Source organism: Miniopterus natalensis, chromosome 2 (assembly GCF_054644295.1).
Source record: "Miniopterus natalensis isolate mMinNat1 chromosome 2, mMinNat1.hap1, whole genome shotgun sequence".
NCBI classification, from domain to species: domain Eukaryota; kingdom Metazoa; phylum Chordata; class Mammalia; order Chiroptera; family Miniopteridae; genus Miniopterus; species Miniopterus natalensis.
In genome coordinates, this window is record NC_142082.1 from 8,320,810 (window position 1) to 8,346,116 (window position 25,307).

At 42.3% G+C, this 25,307-nt stretch overlaps 1 protein-coding gene across 8 annotated transcripts in view; it reads right to left on the bottom strand.

The window, feature by feature from the left end:
- The window catches only part of SORBS2 (sorbin and SH3 domain containing 2), a 172,815-nt gene that overhangs the window by 141,326 nt on the left and 6,182 nt on the right, over window positions 1-25,307 (bottom strand). For all 8 annotated transcript variants that reach the window (XM_087814088.1, XM_087814090.1, XM_087814091.1 and 5 more), the window contains exon 2: window positions 1,262-1,400. The gene's annotated coding sequence lies outside the window, so the exon portion shown is untranslated. The remainder of the gene's footprint in view (window positions 1-1,261; window positions 1,401-25,307) is intronic.

Consider the following 25,307-nt stretch of genomic DNA (forward strand, 5'->3'; position numbering starts at 1 on the left):
TTTTCATTCTTTATCCCTCATTCAGCAGAAGTTTCACTGGCATACCAGGCTTTTTTGGTTACAGAGGGGGTTTTTTTCTTTCCTAGTTTTCTTTAAGTTTTCTTTCTTTTTAATTTCTCTTCTTTTTCTAAAGTCACCCAGAAGATCGCTGAATGTTTAAAACGCATGCTTTCTTTTGACACGTGATCTGTGATATCAATAAACCTTTTGGGAAACGAGAATCAGTTAAATACCAAGGATTTCTGGGTCCACGTTATAAAAGCAGCAGTTAGGCCCCGAGGCACATGGTGATTTTTAGGCAGGAGGGCAATCAAGTGAGGGGCTGACAGAGCCGGACTCTCCACTGTCCCTTGCTGCCTGCAGGGGAGCAGAATTTGTCACCGAGTCTCCGCGGTCAGAAAACCTTGCCCTGAGACAGCCTTTTCCTTGAATTAGGGGTCTCCGTATAAGAAAAACCTAAGACGTGTCAGTGCGAGAAAACCAAAGCCCAGGAGGTTATTTCAAGGAAATGATTTAAAAGCGTTCGGCGAAAAGACTTCATAGTAAATACCCACAATCAAAGTAAATGTTGTGTTTGAAGTTAAAGTCCACAGATCAAAGTACTTGGCAAAATGTTCAACACAAGCATACGGAGGGGTGGAGGGGAGGCGCAGGAGCGATCCAGAATATCCCGGGGTCACGTTAGAGAAACCTGCTGCCAGACTCTCGGCGGGGTAAGGAGCCTCCAGCCGAGGCCCGGCGGGGCCAGGAGCGCTCAGAAGCACAGCCCGACCTGCTCGCAGTCCTCGCTGGGACTACGCAAGCGGCCGCCCATCAGAGGGCAGAATAAAACAGCCGTGCCCTGTCCTTAAAGAGCAGTTATCAGAGATTTTCTTTACTCAGCTGGGTGCATCTTTTTCCTTAAAAAAAAAAAAAAAAAGCCCCTAGAAAGTTAGAAATAAGTAAGCAGCCTCAACAACAAAGCAGTGATGCCCCCAAGGCCGCCTTGGCTCGCTGCCTGGGAGGGGGCGCCGGGACCTCTGAGTCCTGGGCAGCGTGAGTGACAGAGCTTTGGGCAGCCTGAGTGACAGAGCTTTCGGCAAAGTTTAAGTCGCAGCCCCCTGGCCCAGTGCACGGGCTCCCCTGCTGTGACCTGGAGCACCGTTCACCTGGGGACGGTTCCCAGCTCCCGCTTATTTTCACTCTACATAATTTATCTAAAACACATCAGTCATAAATGTATCATGAACCAATGAAATAGTTTCAGAATAAAAAATCTTACCTCCAGGCAGCTGGGCTCAGCAGTGGCTCTGAACAGAGGAAGTAGGAGTCAGTGGCCTTTACATGTAGAGATTGTTTATTTAGTCCTTTTTAAAAGGTCTTGAACTCCAGAGATTTCAGATTAAGTCCAATCCAAGTGTCTGAAGGGGGGAAAAAAAAGGCAGGAGAGAAGGCAAATAAGAGAGGGAAAGACTCGCAGCTGCTGGGTGGTGCTACCGTTCTGAGAGCATTTGAGCTATTTTCAGCATTAACAGCAGCCGGGAGTTGACTGAAGGGCTGAAAAAATCGTGTCCCAATCGCCACACCCCCATCCCCTACCGGGGAGGGGGAGGGGAGGGCACAACCAGGAAACCCACAACAACTCGGTTGACTGTGCAAACACTCATTTGAATTTTGAGGAAAACTGCCCTATTGAAAACAAACAAAAAAACTTGCCTGGAATCTTAAAGAAACAGAGTGTCCTGCCACAATCCTCAAGTTTTCAAAATGATTTACCTGAGTCATTGGAAATGAGATGCTCTGTTTATGCCTCATTGAGAGGGAATATTTAAATATGATGTTTTCTTGCTCATTGATGTATGGGTCTTAAAAAATATGTTAGATCTTTCTAGTAGGTATATTTGTTGTCAGCCGATCCTTCTTAAAACCGAAGACAAATGGTTTATTTCCAGCACACGCCCAAATTTCCAGTTTCATCAAGTACGCTATTTTTGAAAGCTACTTGGTTAAGCTGTTGACATTTCTTATCTGTTGGCAGAGACTGGGGACCATTCAGTGACATGATGCAGACACCAATCCCCCTTCTCCCTCCAAAGGCCAATGAAGAAATAATTCAGTCACCAACAGTGACCAGCAAACTACGACCGTTCGTTTTGTTTCTAGAATTATAAATTAAGATTTACAAGTTGTATTCATTCACTCACTCACTCACTCATTCATACCTTCATTCATTCAGCAAATATTTGTAACAAGTACTTTTTAACCTAGTATATGCCAGGCATTTTGAGAATATAGTGGGCAAAATAAACAGCATCCCTGCTTCCAATGGTTTACAGCACATGGCGCAGCAAGAATAAAGACAGGATCTGTTACAAACTTTTACAGCTTCTTTTTTCACATGATGAGACCATTCAAACCATAGCAATTGGGGATGAGATCTCTTTATACGATGACTGAAGGAAGATGCTATGCGTCATCAGACTAACACCTGGCTTCCATTGCTTCATTCTGCGTTTTGTACCCCTAAGAAGGAAAGTTAGTTACTTCCTGCAAAGGAAACACTGAAGTATTTTTATAAAAGCCTTTATTCGATGTGGATGAAGCCAGGAATCCTTTCAACTCCCTACTCCCCATAACAAAGAGAAGGCTTAGCAGCCTCTGAGTTCTGCTGAGAGGTGAAAGGAGAATGAAAGAGTCTATGATCTTAGTGCAGTGTAAAAACCACCATGATACAGTTGATAGTTAATATGATGGTTGGTGACCAGACGCTTAGATCGAATCCGATTCTGTCCTTGCAAGTAAAGACACTGAAACTGATTATAGAAAATACTGAGGATTATGCATGATATATTAAAAAAAAAAAAAGATATGATTGCTATTTCAAATTCTATGGTAAAAGAGTGAAATCCTTCAGTGTAATACACTTATATTAAATCTATGCAGATATTTAAATATAAAAAAACTACAACTTAATCTTGAAATATCTAATCAAACTTTTAAAATAAGATTAACTTTGTTTAAATATATATATAGCAGGGTTTTAAAAAAATCTCTGTAGAATAATGCATTTTTTCTGTTCATTTATTTTATCTGGTCACATTTTAATATGTCTTAAATATCTGTCAGTTTAAACTAGGATATTTACATACTTGGTCAAAATGATAAATGGTAATTCTGACAAAAAAATGGAAACCTAGTCTCAGATAGAAAATTTTTAATTGTTTTTACTTCTTCCTTATAGTAGTTTACAATAAAAAAAGAAAACACATTTAAAAATTGGCCTTCCTTGAGAAAATATGGAAATTAAGGAAACTAATAAAGAAAAACTATTTAACTACTAAGTCAATCATTATTTTTAAATTCCAAACTGCCTATTTTGCTCATCAATACACTGCCTTACATTTAACCACAATCCTATGGGGATATGTTCTGAGAAATGTCATTAGGCGATTCTGTTGTTGTTCGAACATCACAGAGTGTACTTACCCAAACCTAGATGGAATAGCCTACTAATCACCTAGGCTGTTTGCTCCTAGGCTACAGACTTGTACAGCAGGTTATTGTACAAAACAACTGAGATTAAATCAAGCACAAGAGAAAAATGATGCTATCAAGAGATGCAGTAAATACAGGAGATGTCGGAGGCTACTGCCTATTAACATGGCACACTGTTTTACAGCGTTAAAGAAAAATCACAGCCCCAAAATGGCATCACTCCCGATAAAAGCCCAGGATACCAAACCTAGATTTAATACCTGATCTAACTGCAGTTTTAACCTCTCCCAGAAAAGGAATCTTAATCAACCAGTCTGGAATTTCCTGGTCAAGCACCAGTAAGGTAATCTGTCACATGGACCTTCTCCACCTCCCTTAGAAAGGAGAGATAATCTGCATGATAAAAACCCTTCCCCTCTCTACTCCCAAAGAAAAGGTGTCCTTGCCCCAAAATAATAATTTCTTTTTTTTAGATAGTTCCCTTGCCCTGCCCTTCTTCCCATAAAACCCTTCCATTTTGCACCAGCCCCAGAGCCCTTTCTAGTTGCTGGATGGGATGTTGCCCGATTTATAAATCACTTAATAAAGTCACTTAGACCTTTACATCTACTCAGTTGAAATTTGTTTTTTAACAACAGTAAACTTTTTTTTTTTGGTATGAGTAGAAAGAGTACACTCTAAAATAACAATAAAATGGATAGTATAGTAAATACAGAAACCAGAAACATAGTCATTTATTATTATCAACTATTATGTACTATACATAATTGTATGTGCTACGCTTTTAGACGACTGGCAGCACAGTAGGTCTGTCTACACCATCGCTGCAAACACATCAGTGTGTCCCTATGACATTATGAAGGCTGTGACTTCGTTGGGCGATAGGAATTTTTCAGCTGCATTGTAATCTTATGGAACCACCATTATATATGTGGTCTATCATTGACCTACATGTCATTATGTGGTGCATGATTTTCTTATTAAAGTCATTTTGTATAAAAATCTGCATTTGAACAGCTTATGACCCTGCTAGCTGCTTCCATTTAGAATAAATCTTATCCTCCCATGTGACTCACCCAAAGTCTTCTTTGTTCCCCAAGGACCCTATTGATCAACCAGCCTGTCAATAAGCACCTTTCAACAGATTTGATGTCACAAAAAAGTACATGTTGGACTTTAGGCATATCTTAAAAGGATAGAAGATAGTAAATTTGGACTTCCCTACTTACCCAACTACTATGCCTTTTGTAAGCTACTGATGCCTTAAAAATTGTACTAATTGTAGTAATGTTAATGATTTTGTTTATTTATATTCTTTCATTCTCTCTTTTTTACAAACAAAATGATTTAAAATAATTGGGAAATGCTTATATTAGAGTGGGCTTCTTATATTGGTGAAACACTACATAGGGCTTTGGGCATAACCCCTCCTCTGTATAGAGTGGGGGTAATAACAGTGCCAATCCACAGAGCTGTGGTAGGGCTTCTGTAAGTAATACGCACAAGCTGCTTGGCTAAGTAATGCCTGACACATAGCAGGCACTCAGTAGAAGCTCGCGCTGTTATCACTGTGTAAGTGTAGGACTCGGTTGTCCAATATTGCAGGTTCATGGTGCAACTGAGCCCTTAGCAAACTGAGAGAGCACATAAGTGTAAAATGCACACTAGGCTGTGAAGACTTACTATGGAAAAAGAATGTACACTACCAAATTAATTTCTCATATTGGTATAACGGTGAAATGATAATATTTCAACGCGCATGTACACATACCCTGGGGATGCTGTTAAAATGTACTTGCTGGTTCAGTAGGTATGGGTAGGGCCTGAGAGTTTGCCCTTCTGAGCAAGATCCCAAGTGATGACTTTGATGTTGGTCCAGGACAACTCTTTAAGGTAAGGCTCACTTAATTGGTTGGTTGTTTCAGAAAAGTTAAAAAAAAGAGTAATACTTAAGAGCAGAGAGTCTGGAGATGGTGTTTCTGGGTTTGAATACTGCTCCTGCCGCTGTGGGCAGTGACTTCCTCTCCGTGTGACTCAGTTTCCTTCTCTATCAAGGACCTATCTCATTGGGTTGCTGTGAGGATTAAAATAGATATTTTAAATGCGGAAGTGTCTGGCACATTGTAAATGCTATTGTTGGTTAAGTAACTAAAATGTAGTAGAATAACTCTGCAGGTTTCCACAGGTCACCAAAGGTAGTAATTTTTTTCAGATACCACGATGACTTCCAGGGACTTGGATGTGCGTGTGTGGTTTCTTGACTACATGTATTTTGAGAGCTCTTTGAGAGTTGTTTAAATTTTTTCCCAAGAGAACTCAGAGTTCTCAATTGATTCCTCATCACTTCCTATTATTTGAGAGGATCACAGGAGGAAGGAAATGAATGTAGCTTTCCCATGAATATTGTTTTCTAGGTTATGTTCCTCCCCCCCACCGAAGTCCTTTGAAAAGTGAGTTGCACTCTAAATGCCTGAGGGCTTTGTGGCCATGTCGTTTAGCAGCGTTGTCTGAGTCCAGAGAAGAGTGTATCATTCTCTTAGATATTTTAGTGCTCAGGGAGAGGCCGCAAGACTGCCTGAAACACTGGAGTGAGTTCAAAGGCGGATTGACAAGGCAGTCAGATTCGCCTGCTGTGGGGACCACAGAAATCAGATAACGCTGGTGAAAGGCATGGGTGGGCCCCCGCCACCCGGCGAGGTGGATGCAAAATGCAGGCTCAGATTAGGTGTAATGCCACCTTTTACGCGTATCTGCGGCCACCACACGAAACAAAGTGAAGCACATGCAACAAACATGATGATGCCCGGTAGCACCGTGCACTTAGCGTCAGCCACGCCGTCTACAAGCCTCAGTGTGCTGAGAGCTCGGCAATGAATAAACGCACAGGAGTGGGCATATCAGAGCCGTGCTGCGGGGCTCTACGCGTGTGCCCTGGGGCACAGGCAGAGGAACTGGGCTATAAAAGCCTTCCTAACTCTGAGGTCTGTGCCTTTGCTTGGACTTATGTAAGTGACATTGGGCACCCCCCTCACCAGCTACATCTGCAGGTGTGATCACTTGAAAGTTGTCAAATCATATGTCCAATCATTTCTACCTACTACTGCTGTGAAGCAAATGTGTTTTAGGAGGCGACTTTCCATCCATGTGCCATTTGGCGCTGGGCTTCACCAAATAAGGTGATAATCTTAGCGAGCCATTAAAGAACTATAATCAAGTGCAAGAGATTATATAGAAATAACTTCTTAAAACCTTTGTTAGCCCCGCCGGCGTGGGTCAGCGGTTGAGCATCGACCTAGGATCCAGGAGATCACAGTTCGATTCCCGGTCAGGGCACAGGCCCGGGTAGCGGGCTCGATCCCCAGCAGGGGGCGTGCAGGAGGCAGCCGGTCAATGAAACATCATTGATGTTTCTATCTCTCCCTCTCCCATCCTCTCTCTCAAATCAATAAAGACATATTAAAAAAACAAAACAAAACCTTTGTTAAAACGCACTTTCCTAGTTAAAATGTATGTTGTTAGATGTACTATCTGGATCCCATATGCATTAAAAAGTGCCTCTGCTGTTTTATGTAACCATGACTTAGCTTTTCTTGATATTTATATTCCATTACATTTGAGCCTGTGCCACAGTTGCTAGATATGGTATAAAAATCTTTAAGATAAGCTTTCTAAAAGTGGCCTACTTAAGACTCTCCGAGACCTGGTATCTTCTCCCATCTCCACCCACTTCCCTCCGCCGTCCTTCTAGCTCCAGTTCTCCTAGCGTCTGGGCCCTTCTCTCAGCCCCTGGCCTGGCCGCACTCAGGGCTTTGTGTGTGCTGTTCCCTCTCGGGGGACACCTTTCCTTTCGGCAGCTCATGCCGTGCCTCCTCGGGCCCTCCGCGGCAGCGTGCTTTCCTCAGGAAGGGCTTCCCTGATCCGGCCAAGGTCAAGGCTTTGTGGTGGTGTTTTTTTCGTGAAGAATCGTATTTGTGATTCCCGTGGGGGTCAAGTTCAGTGCCATTTATTTGAGTGGTTGGTTCATGTACTTCTCCTTGATCCTGTGGGCTGCTGTTTTCCTGTCTATCGTGTGCATTCCCCCCACACGCATTTGTGCCTGGCACAGAGCACCTGCTCAATATGTATTTGTTGAATAAATAAATAAGTTCTGCAGAAGGCATTAAGCAACACACAAGGACGTTTTTGTTACATATGTGTCAGAACTCGTAAAATAAGCGTTTTCTCCTGTAAAAAGCAAAAAACTATGTTTTCTAACTAAGCAGCTGTTCCAACTAGAGGTCTCTGAAATCTATTGCTTTGTAGCACATATTTGGTTTCAAGCTGTCATAAGAGGCAGGTGCCACTTGTTTGCCCCTCAGGGTATAATACAATCTATTATCTTAATAATCTGCATTTATCTTCTAAAATAGATTGGAAATAAATCAGGTTACCCATCTCAGACAGCACGTCCCAGACCTTTTGCACAACCATGTAATGCTCTACTAGAGTGTATTAGTCACTCTGTTGAGGTCCCTGGTAAAACATTCTTCTAATCAGGGTTTTTGATTTAATTACATATTTGTCTATATATTGCTAGACAGTTGTACCCCCTGGATCTTCGCAAGATATATCTGATGATGTTTATAAAATACTTTATGAGCAGGCAGAAAGACAGACAGACATGAAGTATCACACCGGCAACTCTAACTGGTCAGTCCACTGTCATTCCTGTGGCATGAAACCCTTTCTCATGTGCACATTGTGTATTAGTTATAACCATACAATGAATCACTGGTCACTGACCGAGAAGCTGGGAGATCTGCGACCTTGTTACCGCAAAGGGCCACATGATCTCAACAGGCGAGGAGAGGGGAGCTTTATGTGGCCGAAGCGACAGGGCAAGAGTCAGGCTGGGGGCTGGTCTTTGCCCTATTGTTTTAGAAGAGGCTGTGTAAACTCTCTTACCCTGGGCAGAGGAATACTTGTTACAGCTTCTGAATGTTTGAAAATGTACTATTTGTATATGTTGTTTATAAATTTGTAAAACACTTTGAAATCACCAAGGCACAGCACGAAGTACGTCTTTCTGAGGCATTCAGAAAATTAACTAATTAACCCAACAATCCATGGCACATTTCCATCATGACTATGACCACAAAGGTTAATTTCACACGGACAGTCACACACATAAATAAAATGTTAGAAAAGTATCCTTGAAACTCAGGCATGAAAAATGAGTCAGAACAATATGGAATCGGTGACAGCCATCAAGGGCTAGGAAGGAACAATAGCCTCATTATATCAAGTGCAGAAGCACAACTTCTTTCTAAATGAATGAAGCTGGAAACGGGCACCTGTGGAGGTTGAACACGTTAGTATTTTCGGTCCCTGAACCCAGACCTTCCTCTTTGTGAGACCTTAGTGGGTAACGGATATTGCTGCCCTCTGTGGTCAGGTGAGCGGGTGGGACCCGGGCAGCTGGAGCTCCTGGCCCAGTCACCTGCGGCTGTCGGCAGCCTCATTTGTTTGCCTCACTGTATCTACAAATATTCTCACTTTTAAGCCAGATACAGAAAAATTTGGGAGGGGATGCTCTACCCAGCAAGGTCAACCTACTAAAAACAGCAACAATAGTCTTAGTCACGAAAGGAAACACAAGAAATAAGATGGTATGGGAGAGGCGTGTTAGAAATGTCAAGGAATGAGTAATGATAGTTCAGTTTTACAAAAAAAGGGGGGGATCTTTGTTCATAGTCTTGGGGCTGAGCCGGGACTGGACTGGTCTCCAGTGGAGGCCCGAGAAGGCTGATGGTGGTGCCGCCTTGGCTCTGCCCTCTTTCTCAGCAAGCACTTCTTTACGGTTCTTTGTTTTTTTTTTAAAGTGGAAATCAGACTTCTTTGATCTGTTATTTCCAGGAAAAATTTTGGTGTTCTTTATCATGATTTTGCTTTTTTTGACCCATAAGTAATCCATGTGTTCATTTTAGCCTGTGTTAAAACTAATTCTAAGTCCAGAAGTAGAAGAAACTGATGGAGTCAGCAGTTACTCAACAGATATTTATAAAGCACCTTCTTTGAATTATGTTAAGCACAGGATTAAAAACTTCTTGTTTCTATATTTCTTGTTTCCTCCAATCTACTTATGTCTTTCAGAGAATATGAATTATTTCCTGTCACAATTGCAGTTATTTTTTTTTCATATGATACAGGAAAACTAAACTTTTTAAAATGCAAGGATTATGAAAAAACTTTCTTTTAAACCTTGTCTACCTTAATGAATAGAATAATGTCCTTGAGAAAATTGGTACTGTTCTTACGGGTCCGAAGTTCATGTGCCCAACGAACGTGAGCTTTTGATCATTTTTGACTAAAGTTTCTCAGTGATACCTTGTATTTTACAATCAAGTCACTATTTCCATACTCACTGCTCTTTAAAATGAAGTATATAACACAGTTGTGGCAGACACTGCTATCTATCTATTAAGAATCCATTTTTGCTTTGATCTTTACTATAGACTCCTGATAACATGCCAATTTAAAAGTTACCTTCCCAGATTCCCTTGCAGTTTGTTCTGGCTAATAAGTTATAGGCAAGACACTTCACATATATAGTAACAACACAGAACCTGCCATGCCCTTTTACTCAGCTGACGGAGATGCAGATGCTGTTCTGGGAGGCACCTGCTGAGGGCTGGAGAGCAGAGCTGAACACACTCTGGGATTCTTGGTGTTTGGGGCAAATCAACCCCTTCCTTGGTAAAACGGCTGTCTCGAGGTAACCTGTTTGTTGAAGCTGGAAACGTACTTGACACAATCATCTAAGAACAATGTCATCGTGTCAGGCTGTCTGAAAGACGGTTGTAGACTGCTAGGCCTGCCATTAAGACATCATGGCAAAGATAGTTTCAGAAGTTTTGAAAGAACTTCTGGACTTGAACAACTAACACTTCCAACAGTTGCGGCCTTCAGGTTCCAGCCCATTCTCATTTCCTAGTGGAGTGAAAATTGCCATGAAAAACAGAGCCATTCTGTCTGAAGCCCTAGCTGCTGCATCATTTGAATATTTTTGGCTCTAAATATAGTAAAGTATTTGGCTCCTTTTTCCTAAAACTAACATTTAATGATTGGCGATATTAAGAGAAATAAAAACACAGTAATAATGTACAGGAAATACAAAACAGGAACCCATTGTTTATCCTGTTCCCAATGTACATGGCCAGAGCATTGTTCAGAAAACTTTGAACAGGGTCATTTCAATGTATGATGGAATTTGTCCTTGTTAGAGAAAGAGTGATTTTCAAAAGAGAGTCAAGGCTAGTAATGTATTGAGCTTGAATATTAAATAACCTTTAAGGTTTCCACTTATGATTTCCTAAAGTGGTGACTGTTATCAGAGGTGAAGGTTGGTGGATTAGGAAGCCAATAATTTTCCAGTTTTAAATAAAACAAAAGACACATACAGATGTGGAAATTACTTTAAGCTTTCTTGTCTCATGGCTTCTGATTAAGTACCATACATTGAAAAAATTGAAGACAAATGCTAACACATCTCATTTCATGAGAGGCAGTTACATATAAAGTAGTTTGTCTTTCTGTCCACATTTTCCAAGAGCATAACGATTGAGAGCAAGGTTCTAGAGGCCATTGGCCACCATGAAATCTGACTCTCTGCCTCCAGCAGTGTGGTCACTGGAGTCTCCTTGAACTTCAGTTTTCTTATTAACAAAATAAGAATCATAGCAATACTTCACTCCTATGATTGTTATGAAGATAGAATGAGTTAATATATGCAAAGCTCTTTAATTAATGCCTGGTATGCAATAGGCATTCGTGAATTACGGTTATTGCCATTACGATCATTATCTCATCAATGTACAACACACGTACTTAAAAGCATGGGTTTTGAGAATAGTCCTCAGTTAAATTTTCTGGTTCTGCTCCTTATTAGCTCCTTGAATTAGGCACCATCGCTGAGTCTCAGTTTCTTCATCTGAAAAGCGGGGCTGTCGGTGACCTTAGAGCATCCTTAAGAGAATCAAAGAAGATGATGCATGGCCACCACCCCTGGCCCCACAGTAATCATTAGTAATTTTTAAAAATCACATAGAAAATAATTCTTCATAAATATATTAACTGATCTCTGCAAATATCTTTCCTTTCACTTTGCTGATGGGGAAAATGGAATAGATTCGACAAGTGTAGATACTGAACTTCCTTGTCCTGTATTTCAGAGAGCTCACACTCAGAGCATTGTGGAATTTTAAAATTTTAATTTTAAACAAGAATTCATGGAATTGTCAAACAACGAGATTAAGAAAATTCCCATTGTTGCCAAGGGCTTTGTCTGCTGTTGATGGTAACAGCCCCTTTAAAGCAACAACATTATTACCAAGTTATTTTCTGAGTAGCAGAAGGTTGAAGAGCAGGGATGTTGGTATTAAAAGGTATAACCTGGAGGAAGCTGGAAAAATCGACTATAAGTCCCTGTGAACATGTATTAGTCCCCCAGCAGGTGGGAGGAGCAGTCACAGTCCTATTTATTTCCATAACAAACAGGCAAAGCACACTGCCTTCCACCCATTTGGGGCCATTACAGTGGATAACCGTGGAAGCAGGGCCATCCTTTATCAGAGCAAGAATTACAGTGCAGGAAATCGAGCGGTTTGGCATCGGGCAGAGCTGGCCTCAAGGGTCAGCTTCCCCGTTGGCCAGCTCGGCCACTTCGGGCTCGTTGCTTAAGCCGCCTGAGCCTTGATTTTCTCACCTATAAGTACAGACTCCGCCACCTACCTTTTGGGGAGCTTTGGACAGGATTAAGCGAGACCGTGTGGAAAATCAGTAACGGTCAAGCGCCGGCTGCAGGAAAGGGTTTGCTACGTCGGTGTTGCTCTTTGCCCGTCTTTTCTCATGGGACTGTAGGCTCCTGGGGCAGGACACCCTCTGCAAACACGCGTGTGGCCGGCTCCTGGCACAGCGTCTGCTCGCCGACACGCTGAGCGAGTCCATGGCGAGCAGAGCGAGGCCGGGCTGCCCCTACCGGGAAACTAAAGCCACCGCGACACGCAGGAGGCCTGATGCGCCCGAGTGCAAACCGCCAGAGACGGGCACCCACAAACTGGACCGTGTTCAGTAAATCAAAGACATTGTCCTCACGTAATATATTTAGAAGGGACAGTCAAGCTGTGAAGGACAGAGAAAGACTGTCGCAGTGATTACCTACCTGAGGGGATTAGAAGGAGCATCTTTAAATGGGGCTATCTTTATATATCACCTACATTGTCTTTCTTTGTAGAAAGGTGGTCATGACCTAGGTCCGTGGTTTCTGTTAACTTTGTCTGACTTTTTTAATTCACGGGAATTTTTATATAAAACTTAGATCTGATTTCTCTCCACCCCACCCCGAGTGTGAGCATGTGTGCACACGCGCGCACACACACACGCACATTCTCTCTTCCCCACACTGGGTGTCTCCACCTTGAGGATTCCTAGGTTTGATGCCTAAATCCAGTGACACTGATCCTAGAGGGGCGGGTTTCGTGTGCTAGTTTTACTCCAGGTCCCTGTCTCCAACATGTCTCAGCCGGGAAATAGTCTGGAGACTTTCAGCACCGAGTTTGGTTTCTCGGACTCCTTACCTTTCTTTTAACTTGGAATCATAGCTGGAAGGAACAGCACAAACCTGCCTGATCATTCCCTTTACAGTTAGAAAATCAGGGTGTGGAGGCTTGCCTTATAGGAAAGCCACTGATCACTGTGGCCAGAGTCTGAGAACATCATCCCAGTGGGGTTCAAAGGCACCATTTCAACAGCATCTTCTACATCTGAGGTGGGCTGAGGATTCCCGTGGGGTCCTGTCACTGGAGACCGGGAGCACCAGTTACAACAGCCCAGCACCCACTGCCACTCTCTTTTGCTTGGGAGCAGCTGAAAGGAACTTGCTATTCAAACCCCCCATGAACTCAGAGGTTAACGCTCCTCACAGTAGTAGACTCATTGAGGCACCGGGCGGGGGCTTCGACTGCAGCAGACAGGGTTGTGAGAGAGAAAAGGAAATGCACAGAATAGAGAAGATGGGATTCGCTATAATTTTAGTGAGAAGGGATTCAGCGGGGGAAAGAAATTAATACACTTATCCTAAAGAGAAAATCAGTACAATTTGGAACTTCAATAGTTCAATATCAGGTGCATTTTAATTGAGGCACTTGAGTGGAATAAAGTGAGCTTGGAATTAATTAATTATCAAAAGAGAATAACACCGTTTAGGATAATTAGAAAAATGGCTCACAAAATGAGGTAATTCTCAGTGAGAAATTATTTTTATTAATACAGGGATCGCTTAGTAAAACTTTGAAACCTGCGGCTGAGTTCATTTTATAGCATTATGTTAGGGTGCACTTACTGGGCAGGTTTTACAGTTCTACCCCGTAATGCATGCTACCTGCACAGACAGATAAAGAGGGCGAAACTGAGGTCACCTTTAGGTTTGCACACGCAACGTTGGGTAAGAGAAGAAGGAATTGGAAAGGTCTTAACAAACGGCGCCCATCACCTGTGGCCAAACCTGAGCTATAAATTGCAGTGGCTCCACCGCTCGGTAACGCGAACTCTGTTTTCGTGTTACCGATTGAGATCTATCCACTTGGCCTCTTTTTGAGAGACTTGCGCCCATTTGAACACGCCTTTGAGACTCCAAGGTGAACTTCTGCACCACATTCTATTTTGGGTAACCGCAAGGTGCTGGAAATTTCAAGTGGTAACAAACACCCCAACCTACAAACCAAAGAACACGAGTGAGTGAGTACGTGACTCTTTTCAGAGCACGGCGGGCGAGGGCTCCGGCTGTGCTGAGGCCCGTGTGGCTTACGGGTCTAGGCCAGGCAGGGCATCTTTGTTGTGATGAGTTTATCCTCCCAGTGAACATAATATTGCTCTTTTTCTCCCTTTCACCCTCAAAGATCAGCTTAAGGTCCATTTCTAAAGCTTAGTTTTGTGCTGCCTGGGGAGGATTCTTAGGTATTTGCATTGTTCATAGGAAATGAACGGTACTGTCTTCTTTCTACTCTTTTTAAAAAATATATATGTTTTTATTGGTTTGAGAGAGAGAGGGAGGGAGCGAGAGAGGGAGAGAAAAATCGATGTTCTCTCAATCAGCTGCCTCCTGCACGCCCCCTACTGGGGATGGAGCCCACAACCCTGGCATGTGCCCTGACCAAGAATCGAACCAGTGACCTCTTGGTGCATAGGACGGTGCTCAACCACTGAGCCACACCGGCCGGCCCTTCTTTCTACTATCTATCTCTGAAGAGAACTCATTCTCATTCATCACAGCTTATCTTACCAGAATTTGAATTAAATATAAAGATATTCATGCAGAAATTATTCAAAATATAGTCACAGTGATTTCATTTTCTCAAATATAATTTATCCTATCAGTTAGGTTACATTCATAATAATTCATATATTACATAATTATATACATATATTAATTATATTGTATAAGATATATTTATAAACGATTTATAAAGATATATATTTACAATATGATAAATTACGTAAGTATAATTTATCAAATAAAGTCGTAACTTTATTTACAAACTCATCTCTATTTTTGTTTTTAAAAGGATAAATTTGTGGGGTGCCTTCAGAAGACATGTTTCTTAAAACAGAATCATTCCAGACAGGCATCAGAACACTGAAATCGCCTTGATTTCTATAGTACTGTTTCATTAAGCTCCCCTTAAAGTGCATGTTAAAGAACTCTTGAAAATGCACAGGGCGAGGAGCGGTCATGTAGTTCTGCCGCCGTTCTTGCCTCTCCGCCGCCTTCTCCCCGTCTTAGTGCGTTTGGAGGTTGATTTTGAACTTGAGATTTCTCGCTACACATATAAATACCTACAGACTCTTGCCCTGTTTCCAGATCAAAGTGAGCAGTTTCTCATGGGCTGTGTTTGCCATTTCTGTTTCAACAAGAAACACGATACCTTGTGTGGTGAAGGGGTTTATGAATGGTCCTGGCTAATTTCTAAGCTGATGAAACATGGCTCTAGTTTCACCGACCTGGAGGAGATCGCAGATTCGGGGTCTTATTTCTTATTACTTATCTGCACTCACTGCTCCAGTGGTTATGTTAACTGGGTTCTAAGAGGAACTCGCCTGGGTAAGATGTAAGACACAAACACAATGAGGTAAGTAAATCAGTCTATTAACACGCACTGATTAGTGTCCAGACTCACACACAAAGGCACATTTAAACTAAAACAGCCCTGATTCTCACTTACGTGATAATCACTGTGGCTCCGACAAGGAAAATAAATGTATCTTTGTCATTTCATCTGTTGGATATGTGCTAATGGTTTTGTCCAAAATAGATTAGGACTATAAATGTCGGGAATTATTACAAGATGTCTGAGTAGCTGAGTGACTCTAACATTGGAGTTGTTTCAGTTTTGACAGAGTCAAAAAAATCTATGGACTCATTTTATTCCATTTATTTGCACTGTCACACTTATAGGTGGACACTTCATGTAAAAGAAACTTTAGCATTTTAATGTCAAGACTGTTAACAACTGAGTTTATTAATTTAGGGCACAACTCAAGGTTCCCTGCTCCTATTTTCCTGAAGTGGGCCACTTTCGTTAACTTGGCACCCACTCTGTACCATGGAAATCGCTTTTCTCTTCCACATCATATACACGGAAAGGAGAGCTGATTGTGGCACTTGGTTATAAATAGCAGTGTCAGTCCTCTGAAACATTTGAACATTGAGTTGGAAACCATGAGTACAGGGGAAAGGTAATAAAAGCTATCGTCGTGCTTTTAAGAGCGTAGCGGTGTGCTGCTGGTAATGACACTGAAACGGCATTTCTCATAAACAACCTTCAAGGTTTTTCTAAGTATTAATTCTGAAAAGCACGCTAATTCGCGATACAACTTAAAAACTAAGTCCATTTGAATTACAATGAGTGCACTTTTGCCACGTGCCACATTTTTCATCACCCAGTGATATGCGTAAATTCACCACCTACAGAGGAACAAAATAGGGGAGCCCTGGCCGCTGTGGCTCAGTTACTTGGAGCTTTGCCCTGCACACCGAGAGGTGGTGAGTTTGATTCCTGGTCCGGGCACATACCCAGATTGTGGGTTTGATCCCCAGGTGGGTTGTGTACTGGAGGCAACTGATTGATGTTTCTCACATTGATGTTTCTCTCTCTCTCTCTCTAAAAAAATCAATAAAAAAGAGTACAAAATAGGGGAAACACATTTATGGATATGGTAAATGTTTAAGAAAAACTTCACATTTTGTTTATAAGGCTCATATATTCATGAGTTGGGCAATGCAGCCTCACATACAAAGTATAAATAAACCTGGAGAGGATAAGCTCCAGGAGCGCAAGAACTTGTTTTCCTCATAGACTTCAGTGCCTAACTCACAGTAAAGCTACCTCAGGCCGGTGAAAGGTGAGAGACGGATTAATGGGCGAACAAAGGCAGGCGAGGCAGGCCATGTAATGCAGACTGACCAGTGAGTGCTTCGAGGATTGCTGTTTATGTTCTTATTTTTCTTACTATAAAGGCCTTGGGTGATCTCTTTCACCTAGTCTGTTCAGACTTACCCATGAAATGGAATTTAAAGTAAATGTCAGTGCTTAAACTTGCTATAGATAAAACTAAGTATTCTTTCAAAAACGTGAAGAAATAAGATTGTTTCCCCCCTAAAATACACTCTCTCAGAGTGGCCACTTTCTTTTTTAGATCAAAGTACAGTTGTTAACAAAGGGGAATTGTTCGGCATGTACACAGTTCCAAGACTCTTCATGCTTTTCGAACTCCAGTTGAACTGTTCTTGGTTCCAAAGTAGAACTAATCGTTCCTAATCCGGAGGTAACACCAGAGGTGACACCAGTAAACAGGCCCCCTGATGCTGAGCACAGAAACTCAAGTTGTCAGTGGTCTGTTTCTAGGGCTACATCTTCCCAAAACCTCCCAAAGTAAAGTGGAGGCAAATTATTACAATAAAAAGGAATCGATAAAATATTTATAACCAGAGATTTTGTTCTGTTTTCAATTTCTATTGCTTAGAATTGTAACATTATAATGAGATCTATAAAGCTGGTTGGTGGCACACAAGTGTCCTTTGGCCCTCCTCTATATTCACCTCCCTATTTTGAAATTTTCATGACTTAAAGTAGATGCAGGAACTATGAATAAGTAAAAAGAAGAAAACTGTCCACAATCTCATCACAAAGAAACAGCCATGATTGACGGTCTAGGTTGTTTTTCCTCCCTGCCTCCTTTTATTGTTGTGCTATTTCTGGTCTTTGACAATAAAGAAAATTGGTGTGTGATTATAAATAAATGTTTTTATAGAGCCCCAAACAAAACTATAGAGAGGACAATGGAATGAGAGTTATGACATTTTCTTTTGGCTGGTCTGTAGTTCCCACAAACAGGCAGTCTAGAAAAATGTTAGCGTTTGGGGTTTGGAATCTGGCCGACTTAAGTTGAATCCCACCTTCCTCACATGGGTGACCCTGTGTGCGCTGTTTAGCTTCTCAGAGCCTGCTTCCTCTTCTATAAAACCAGAATAATACCCTCATCAGAGTGTTTTTGTGAACAGTCAATGTGAGGTATTTGAGGAATTTGGCAAGCTGCCTGACCCAGTATGCATTCAGTGAATTGTGGCTATTATTGTTATTTACAAGAATACTTACAATTATTTTGCATTCTTAACTAACCCTGTAGATCAACGCTGTGTAACAGGAAGATTAATTTTAGATGAGCCCAAGAAAAACATAATTAAGCAAGAAGATCTTTTGGGAAAAGATTCTATTCTGTACTGCGCTCTTCAGCGAGGACTTTAGGGTTGCAGGATTAATTAAAGTTCTTCTATTTTAACAGAATAAATGGCAGGATGGCTGTTTGCCATCAGGATCTTTAAAAATAGCGATCTCCCCCATCCTACCCTAACGTTGTGCTTGCAGTTCATACTCTGTGTAATTTATGACCCAAAAGTTAGTTTGCCTTAGTCTGATATAACCCAGTCAAGACCAAAAGGTAGTGTTGTTAGACTCTTTTAGAAGTTTCCTTGAGTTTTAAGTTAAACTTCAACTTTAAGAACTTATGTGATCAGCAGAAAGCCTGGTCAGTTTTTATATTAAGAAGTTTTAAAATTATTCATCTATTGTGGAAATTAATTTTAATTTTACATAGTTTTTGCTCTGGGCCCAGTCAAGCTTTATTATGTCAAGACCTCCAGGACATCCCCATTTCTCTTTCATCCCAGGAGATTCTTACTGAGGGCATAGATATCTTTTATTGAGAGCCAGTTATGGGCTGGGCACTGCTGTGTGTACTTTGCACGAATTATTTCATATAATTGAACTAATGGTTCTCTGATTGGCACAGCACCCTCCTTTTTCAGGTACCAAACCTGCGGTTGAAAGACGCATGCCCATGGAGGCCAGGCCCGCGACTGGACCTCACTGTATAGGTCCCCGCAGGCTCCTGCCCAGACTGACCCTTCCTTTCCTGAAGTATCAGAGGGACTTCGTGCAGAATTGGAGGAACCTTGTCTTTGACAAGCACATACAAAGGGAAAATCAGTTACAGGATGTCAAAATGCTAAAAATTAATTCATAATCCCTTTTCAAAAGAAAAGGACACTCTTACTTACTGACTTTAAAAACTAAGCAACCAAGAATAAATAACATCATAAACATTTCATATATTATTTATGAAATATAATAAATGGCATTTCCAACTATAATCTGGATTTTTGCGATAACCTGGTAAAGAAATGATGCTAGGCTGGCGAGACAGGGGAGGGAAAGGGGGAGAGGCGGGTGAAGACGAGGGAGAATGAAACTAGGTCACAGCAAGGGGCGTGGGGGGCGCGCTAACGCGTTAGTGTTGGGGCGCCTTGCGCTCGGTGCTATTCACTGAGGCAGATCCCCGTTTTCATACCGAACGTGCCACAGGGACAGCCTGACATCTATCATTAGCTGTGCATTTTTAAGGCCGGGAGCGTTCCATTCACAGAAAGCCAAGAATACAAAAATCCAAACAATGTGCCTCAAACACTAGCCTGGAGCTAGACCTGCAGAAGCAGCTCGACCCACCCCAGGCTCTCAGCTACTGTGGTTATGGGGTGCGGGGTGGGGCGGGGGGTCCCAGGCTCTGTTCCTTTGGTCCAGCTCTCCTTCCCCATCCTCAGTCTTTTGAATTCCATTCTGGGATGCTCTCTTACCAGGGGAAGGGGAGGGGAAAAGAGACAGTAATGAGAAGCTGCCAGATCCCTGCCAGGCTGGGGCTTCCGTGGGCCCCTCAGCATGAGGCAGGACTCAGGAGGACAGCGTTTGGCAGGATTGAGGTCCTGCTTGTGTGGGGCGTATGGGAAGGGCACCCCAGGATTCATGCCTCCCAAGCACCCCAGCCTGAGGAGAAACTGCTTTTCCCCTGGTCAGGAAGGGTGGCTATGAAAAGGATACCTCACACTAGTTCAAAATCATTAATCATTTCATTAAATACATTGGGTTTGAGTCACGAAGGGCAAGAGCGTTCACGTGTAATGCCGGGAGGACAGGCTATGTGCAGGGTTGGCTCCATGGGCCCGTGACCTGAGCATCTGCACCTGACCTTGCTTGCGCTTGGAAGGACCAGGTGCTGGGTTTAATAATATGATTGTCGTCCTAAAATTATTAGTAATTTGTGAATAAGAAGTTCCCTATTTTCATCTTGCACGGGGCCCTGCATTTTATGTAGCAGTTCCTGGTTGGATCAAAGTTCAACGCAGATAATCCAAGTCTCCTGAAATTTCTGAGACTCCAGTCTCACATCCCACGTCTTTATAGGACGATCAAGGTCAGGAAGAGTTGGGTTATTCCTCCCTCTCTCCTGCCACTGCACAAGCTCTACCTCCCCCCTTCCTTCCTGCACCTTCATAGAAGCTTTCCTTCCTTCACAACTTCATAGAAGGCTTCTCTCCAGGCCACTCATGAATGCACACGTCCTACGCAGGCTCTGAAGGTCTGGAGCTCTGCCCTCCAATGTGGCGCCGCCAGCCACAGGGGGCCCCTGAGCCCTTGGAACCCGGCTGGCTCCAATGGAGATGTTATAAGTGGGAAGAGGGGCGGGGGGAGATGGGAGAGGGTATTGGGGGGGATACATGGTGATGGAAGGAGCCTGGCTTGGGGTAGTGAACACACAATGCAGTGTACAGATGATGTGTTGTGGAATTGTGCACCTGAAACCCGTATAATTTTGTTTACCAGTGTCATCCCAATAAATTCAATAAAAGAGATGTTCTAAGTGTAAAAAACACACTATAGACACACACACACAAAGAATACAAAATAGGCCAATTCTATTTTTTATACTGATTACTTATTGAAATCATAGTATTCTGTATGTATTGGGTTACATAAAATACATTATAAAAATTGATGTCATCTGTTTCTGTTTATCTGTTTCCATGTGGCTATTAGAAAATTAAAAATTATATATATGACTTGAACTTCCAGCTTAAATTATATTTCTATTGGTCTAGACCACCCCCTTCCTTTTTAAACTGTGTTTTCAACTATTTCCCCTAAATGTCCCACATGCATCTCCACCTCAAAGAGTCTCAGACCAATTTCACTATCTTTTCCCTCAAACATGCTTTTTTGGATCTGATTTTCCCAAGACAGAAACCTGATAATCCAACTCTCCCCCTGTTCCCATCCCCAAGTGAATACTAAGTACTCTTGCTTCTGTCTCCATAGTCTGTCTTGATTCCAGCACATTCTCTCCAGACCTATTGTCCTGTCCTAGCAGAGGCTTTCACCCTTTCTTCCCGGCATTCGCACTATTCTGCTATGTGGACTCCTTGGAATTAGTCTCACCCCATCTCAGTGGTAACCTTACCCAGCACGGATGTTCTGCAATGGAAATCTCATTATGTCACTTTCCAGATTGAACTCTGTCTGTCAGTGGCTTCCCATCTAACTGAGTGTGACACCTTGACGCCACAGGCTGGCTCTCGTCTGCTTGTTCAGTTCCCCTTTCTACCTCTCCATATCGGTACCCCGCATTCCTACCGTACCTAACGACTCTCAGGCCTGAGAACACTTCCTTCTGCCTCTGGGCTTTGGCACATGCTGTTCCTTGGTCATGGTGGGCTCAGACAGTCCCACACGAACACCTACATATTCTTAGTCCCCAGCTCTTTCCCCAGTGATGCTTCAGGAGCTCCTGTGCATGTCATGCATCTCGGTTCACACAACGCCACACTGGAGCAGGCCCGCCTATCTTTAAGACTGTGTGGCAGCTCTGGCTGGTTTGGCTGAGTGGTTACAGCGTCAGCCTGTGGACTGAAGGGTCCCTGGTTCGATTATGGCCAAGGGCCCATATCTTGGTTGTAGGCTCAATCCCCGGTCCCAGTCGGGGTGCATGCAGGAGGCAACCAATTAGCGTGTCTCTCTCACATCAATGTTTCTTCCTCTCCCTTCCACTCTCTCTGAAAAGCAATGAAAAAAATATCCTCGGGTAGAATTAAAAAAAAGACTGTGTGGCAGTGCAGTCACTGTTTTAGATGCATTCCAAACACTTAGGCGAGTGGCAGACACACGGTAATCTTGACTGAATCAATCCCTCACTCTTCTCCCTGACCCACCACTTCAGTTCATGCCTGTTTCTGTCTTGCCTGAGATATTGAAACTGTCTTTCCATAGCCATTTCTTGCTCTCTTTAACTTGATATGCTGTTACCAGTTATATCTCTTAAATACACAAACATGAGCATGACTTCCCTCCACTTACAGGAACTCCAGTGGCTCTCTTTTCCTGTAAAGAATCAATCCAAACTACTTAGCATGCGTGGGGCTGATCCGGGTGCTGGTGATAAGAATAGGTGTGGCTGCCATCCCTTCTGTTTGTGGCGTGCCAGGTGCTATGCCAGTCATGGGCAATCATCTCTTGTAATTCTAATGATAATCCTCAGAGGTGAGCGCTATTATCTCCCCTCTATAGGGTGCGAAACAGGCCCAGAGAGGCCAGGGGACCTGTTCCTAAAGACTCATTTAGCAATCATAGACCTATCAGGTAAGATTAGAAAGGATAGGACCTGCTACCTTATTTTAACATAGCTACAACTGAGACAAGGATCTTTAAAAGTCTGGAAACAGGAGGGCTAGAGGACGTTTAGTGAATGGTCAATTCCATCTACAGGAAAGGGGGGCTCCAGGTATTCTAGCTCACTTGGCCGTTATGAACTCCTGGCTCTGATGTATTTGTTGGGCAAATATACTTTGATGATTGTCTTAGAATCATTTGCCACCTGGCATTATACTTGCAAGGTGAAATTCTGATTTTATTTCCCAAAAGAGCACGCTGACCAATGAATAATCTGAGCTTTTGGGACGTGACGTTTCTCGGTGTTTGTCAATCAACAGGGGGCTTTCCTGTTTTGCTGGCCAGATAAAGTACTCTCACTCTCTGAGATGCATCCAGTAGGGTGCATACAGATTTCTCAAAAATGCTTCACTTTTGGTTGGAAATCAGGGTGTGAATTTCAAGCCAATACTTTTCCTATTTTCTACTGAACTTGAAAGCTCTTTTGGTTGAGTGACCCCATCCAATAAATACTTGGAGGACCAAAGTTCTTCTCGGTCCTGGTTGTTAAGCTCCTGTCCTCTCCTCTTCACCGGCTTTATCTGGAGCGTGGAAACCCAGCACCTCCTCTCACAGGCTGGGGTAGAGGCAGATCTAATAAAATAACTGAGGAGTCTGGGAAGGAGGCAGTTCATGAACAGAATATTCCCCAAGAAACTTAATTTTATGATCATAATCTTTTCGTTTTTGACAGTTGCAAAGTTGAGTATCAGTGCCAAAAAGTGAACCAGAGTTTTCAATGGCATGTTTTCTCAACTCATTCCAAAGGAAGCTTAAGTTTAGGGTTCAAAATCATTAGGATGTGTTAACATACCACATAATAATATATAGATCAAGTTAAATTATTTTACCAGAGAACTGTCAGCCTGAGGCACTGAAAGGACACCCGGGACACTGGGTCAAAAGGAAGGTGGTTTTCAAACTAAACTAGATTATTTATGACTTTCATTGTCATTTGCTTTTATTTAGAAAATAGGGAGATGGGACTCTCTGCTACCAATAAATCTAAAATTTAATTTAAAATATATTAAAAACACTTTGTGCACTTCAGAAGGGAGTTTTTGTTTTTTTTTAAATTCAAGAAAAAACTCATATTAGTTATTAAATCAGTCAGTTATGTTAGTTGTATAAAATTAAATCTGTGGTAGAAACTAAGTCAGTGATATAATCAGCTTTCAGACCACATATCCTATGAAAAGTTATGTCTCTAAATAAAGTCAGTGTCAAAGAATTCAGGATATATTACCAGTCATCTGAATTATTAACCCAAGGAAGCCCTTTTCCCAAAACAGATATGTTTTCAACAAGGGAATCATTGTTTTTCTGGTAGAGGAGAGATCTATGTTGTTCCACGTACTTAGAGCTTTCTTGATTGTCAGAGATAACTAACATAGAGTGAAGTCGTCCAGGAGATTAAATTCTAGGGAAAAGTCTCTAGTGGTGAGGATGAGCCAGGTCATTTCTGGCTGTGTCATGATTTCCCTGTTGAGGGAGTCTGACAAATTGAGGAGGATTTCTCTGACATTCAGCTCAGTGTTTTACAGGAAAAGCATACTAACCAAAGACAAATAAAAAATTGTAACAAAACAAACAAACATTTAAGGAAATGTAGACTCTATTAATTTTCTCATGATGAAGATTACATGGAATCACATTTAGTTTATATTACTTTGAGTCTATCTCTTTTCCTTGGTGTGAATTTTATTTGTCAGTGTTTGATACAGCAACGTCCTTGGGCTAATCACCTAGCCACCCCTCATTTACTCTTGGCCGAACTCATGACAAGATGAGAGGAGTAAAAACGGAAAGAAGACACTGTTGCTCTCTGAAGGAGTTCACTTTCATATGGAAAGATCGGACACATAGGAAAACTTCATTAAAATGAGACAAATGATACTATGATGTACCAGCGGTAAGAGAGAGCCTCTAAGAAGGAGCATCTAAATGTGTTGTTCATTAAATCTCTCTTTGGGAAATAATTTTAGACCACATGTAATACTTCTGGAAAATTCCAGTTAAAATGTCCTTCAAAGTTTTGTGATTTCCCAAATCCTTCATTGAAAGTTAATATAGGTAGGCCTCTTAGGATAGTAGCTAGCACAGAGTACACTCTCCATAATTTTTTATTATTAATATCTTTTGGATTGAAGAAACCAAGTAATTTTTTCCTGTGGTTTATTGAAGCCTAGTTATCAGGCTGTTCTGGAACAATGTGAATAGACTCGTGTTGTTCATACGCCCCAAGCACCAGCTCTTCCCGTTCCCTTGCTGGAGGTGTATAAACAGCACAAGTGTGTCCACACTGCCCGGAACGCCCGCGTGGCTGCAGGTCCTCTCTCCGCTCCCGGCGCTGCGCCATGTGAATGCCCAGGCCCGGGTGCCGCGAGGCGGGCTCCTTGAAACCCATTTACCCCGCAGGATTTAGTAGTTACTAAATTAGGATACTGCGATTATGTGTCGGCAGATGCAGGGCACTTATTTGAGAAGGTGCTCGGACTGTGCCCCAGATGACACAGTTAGCAGAGAACAACCGAAGTGGTCGTGTCCTCATCTCTCCCTCTGTTAACCTGAGCCAGAGAAGTGACATCGTTGGGCCTGCGGCGTCTTGACCATCAGCACAACAGCTCGCTTAGCAACCAGACTCTGCTTCCCTTTTTTGTTTTGTTTTGTTTTGTCTTGTCTTTTTCCTTACCTGAGGAGTGAGGA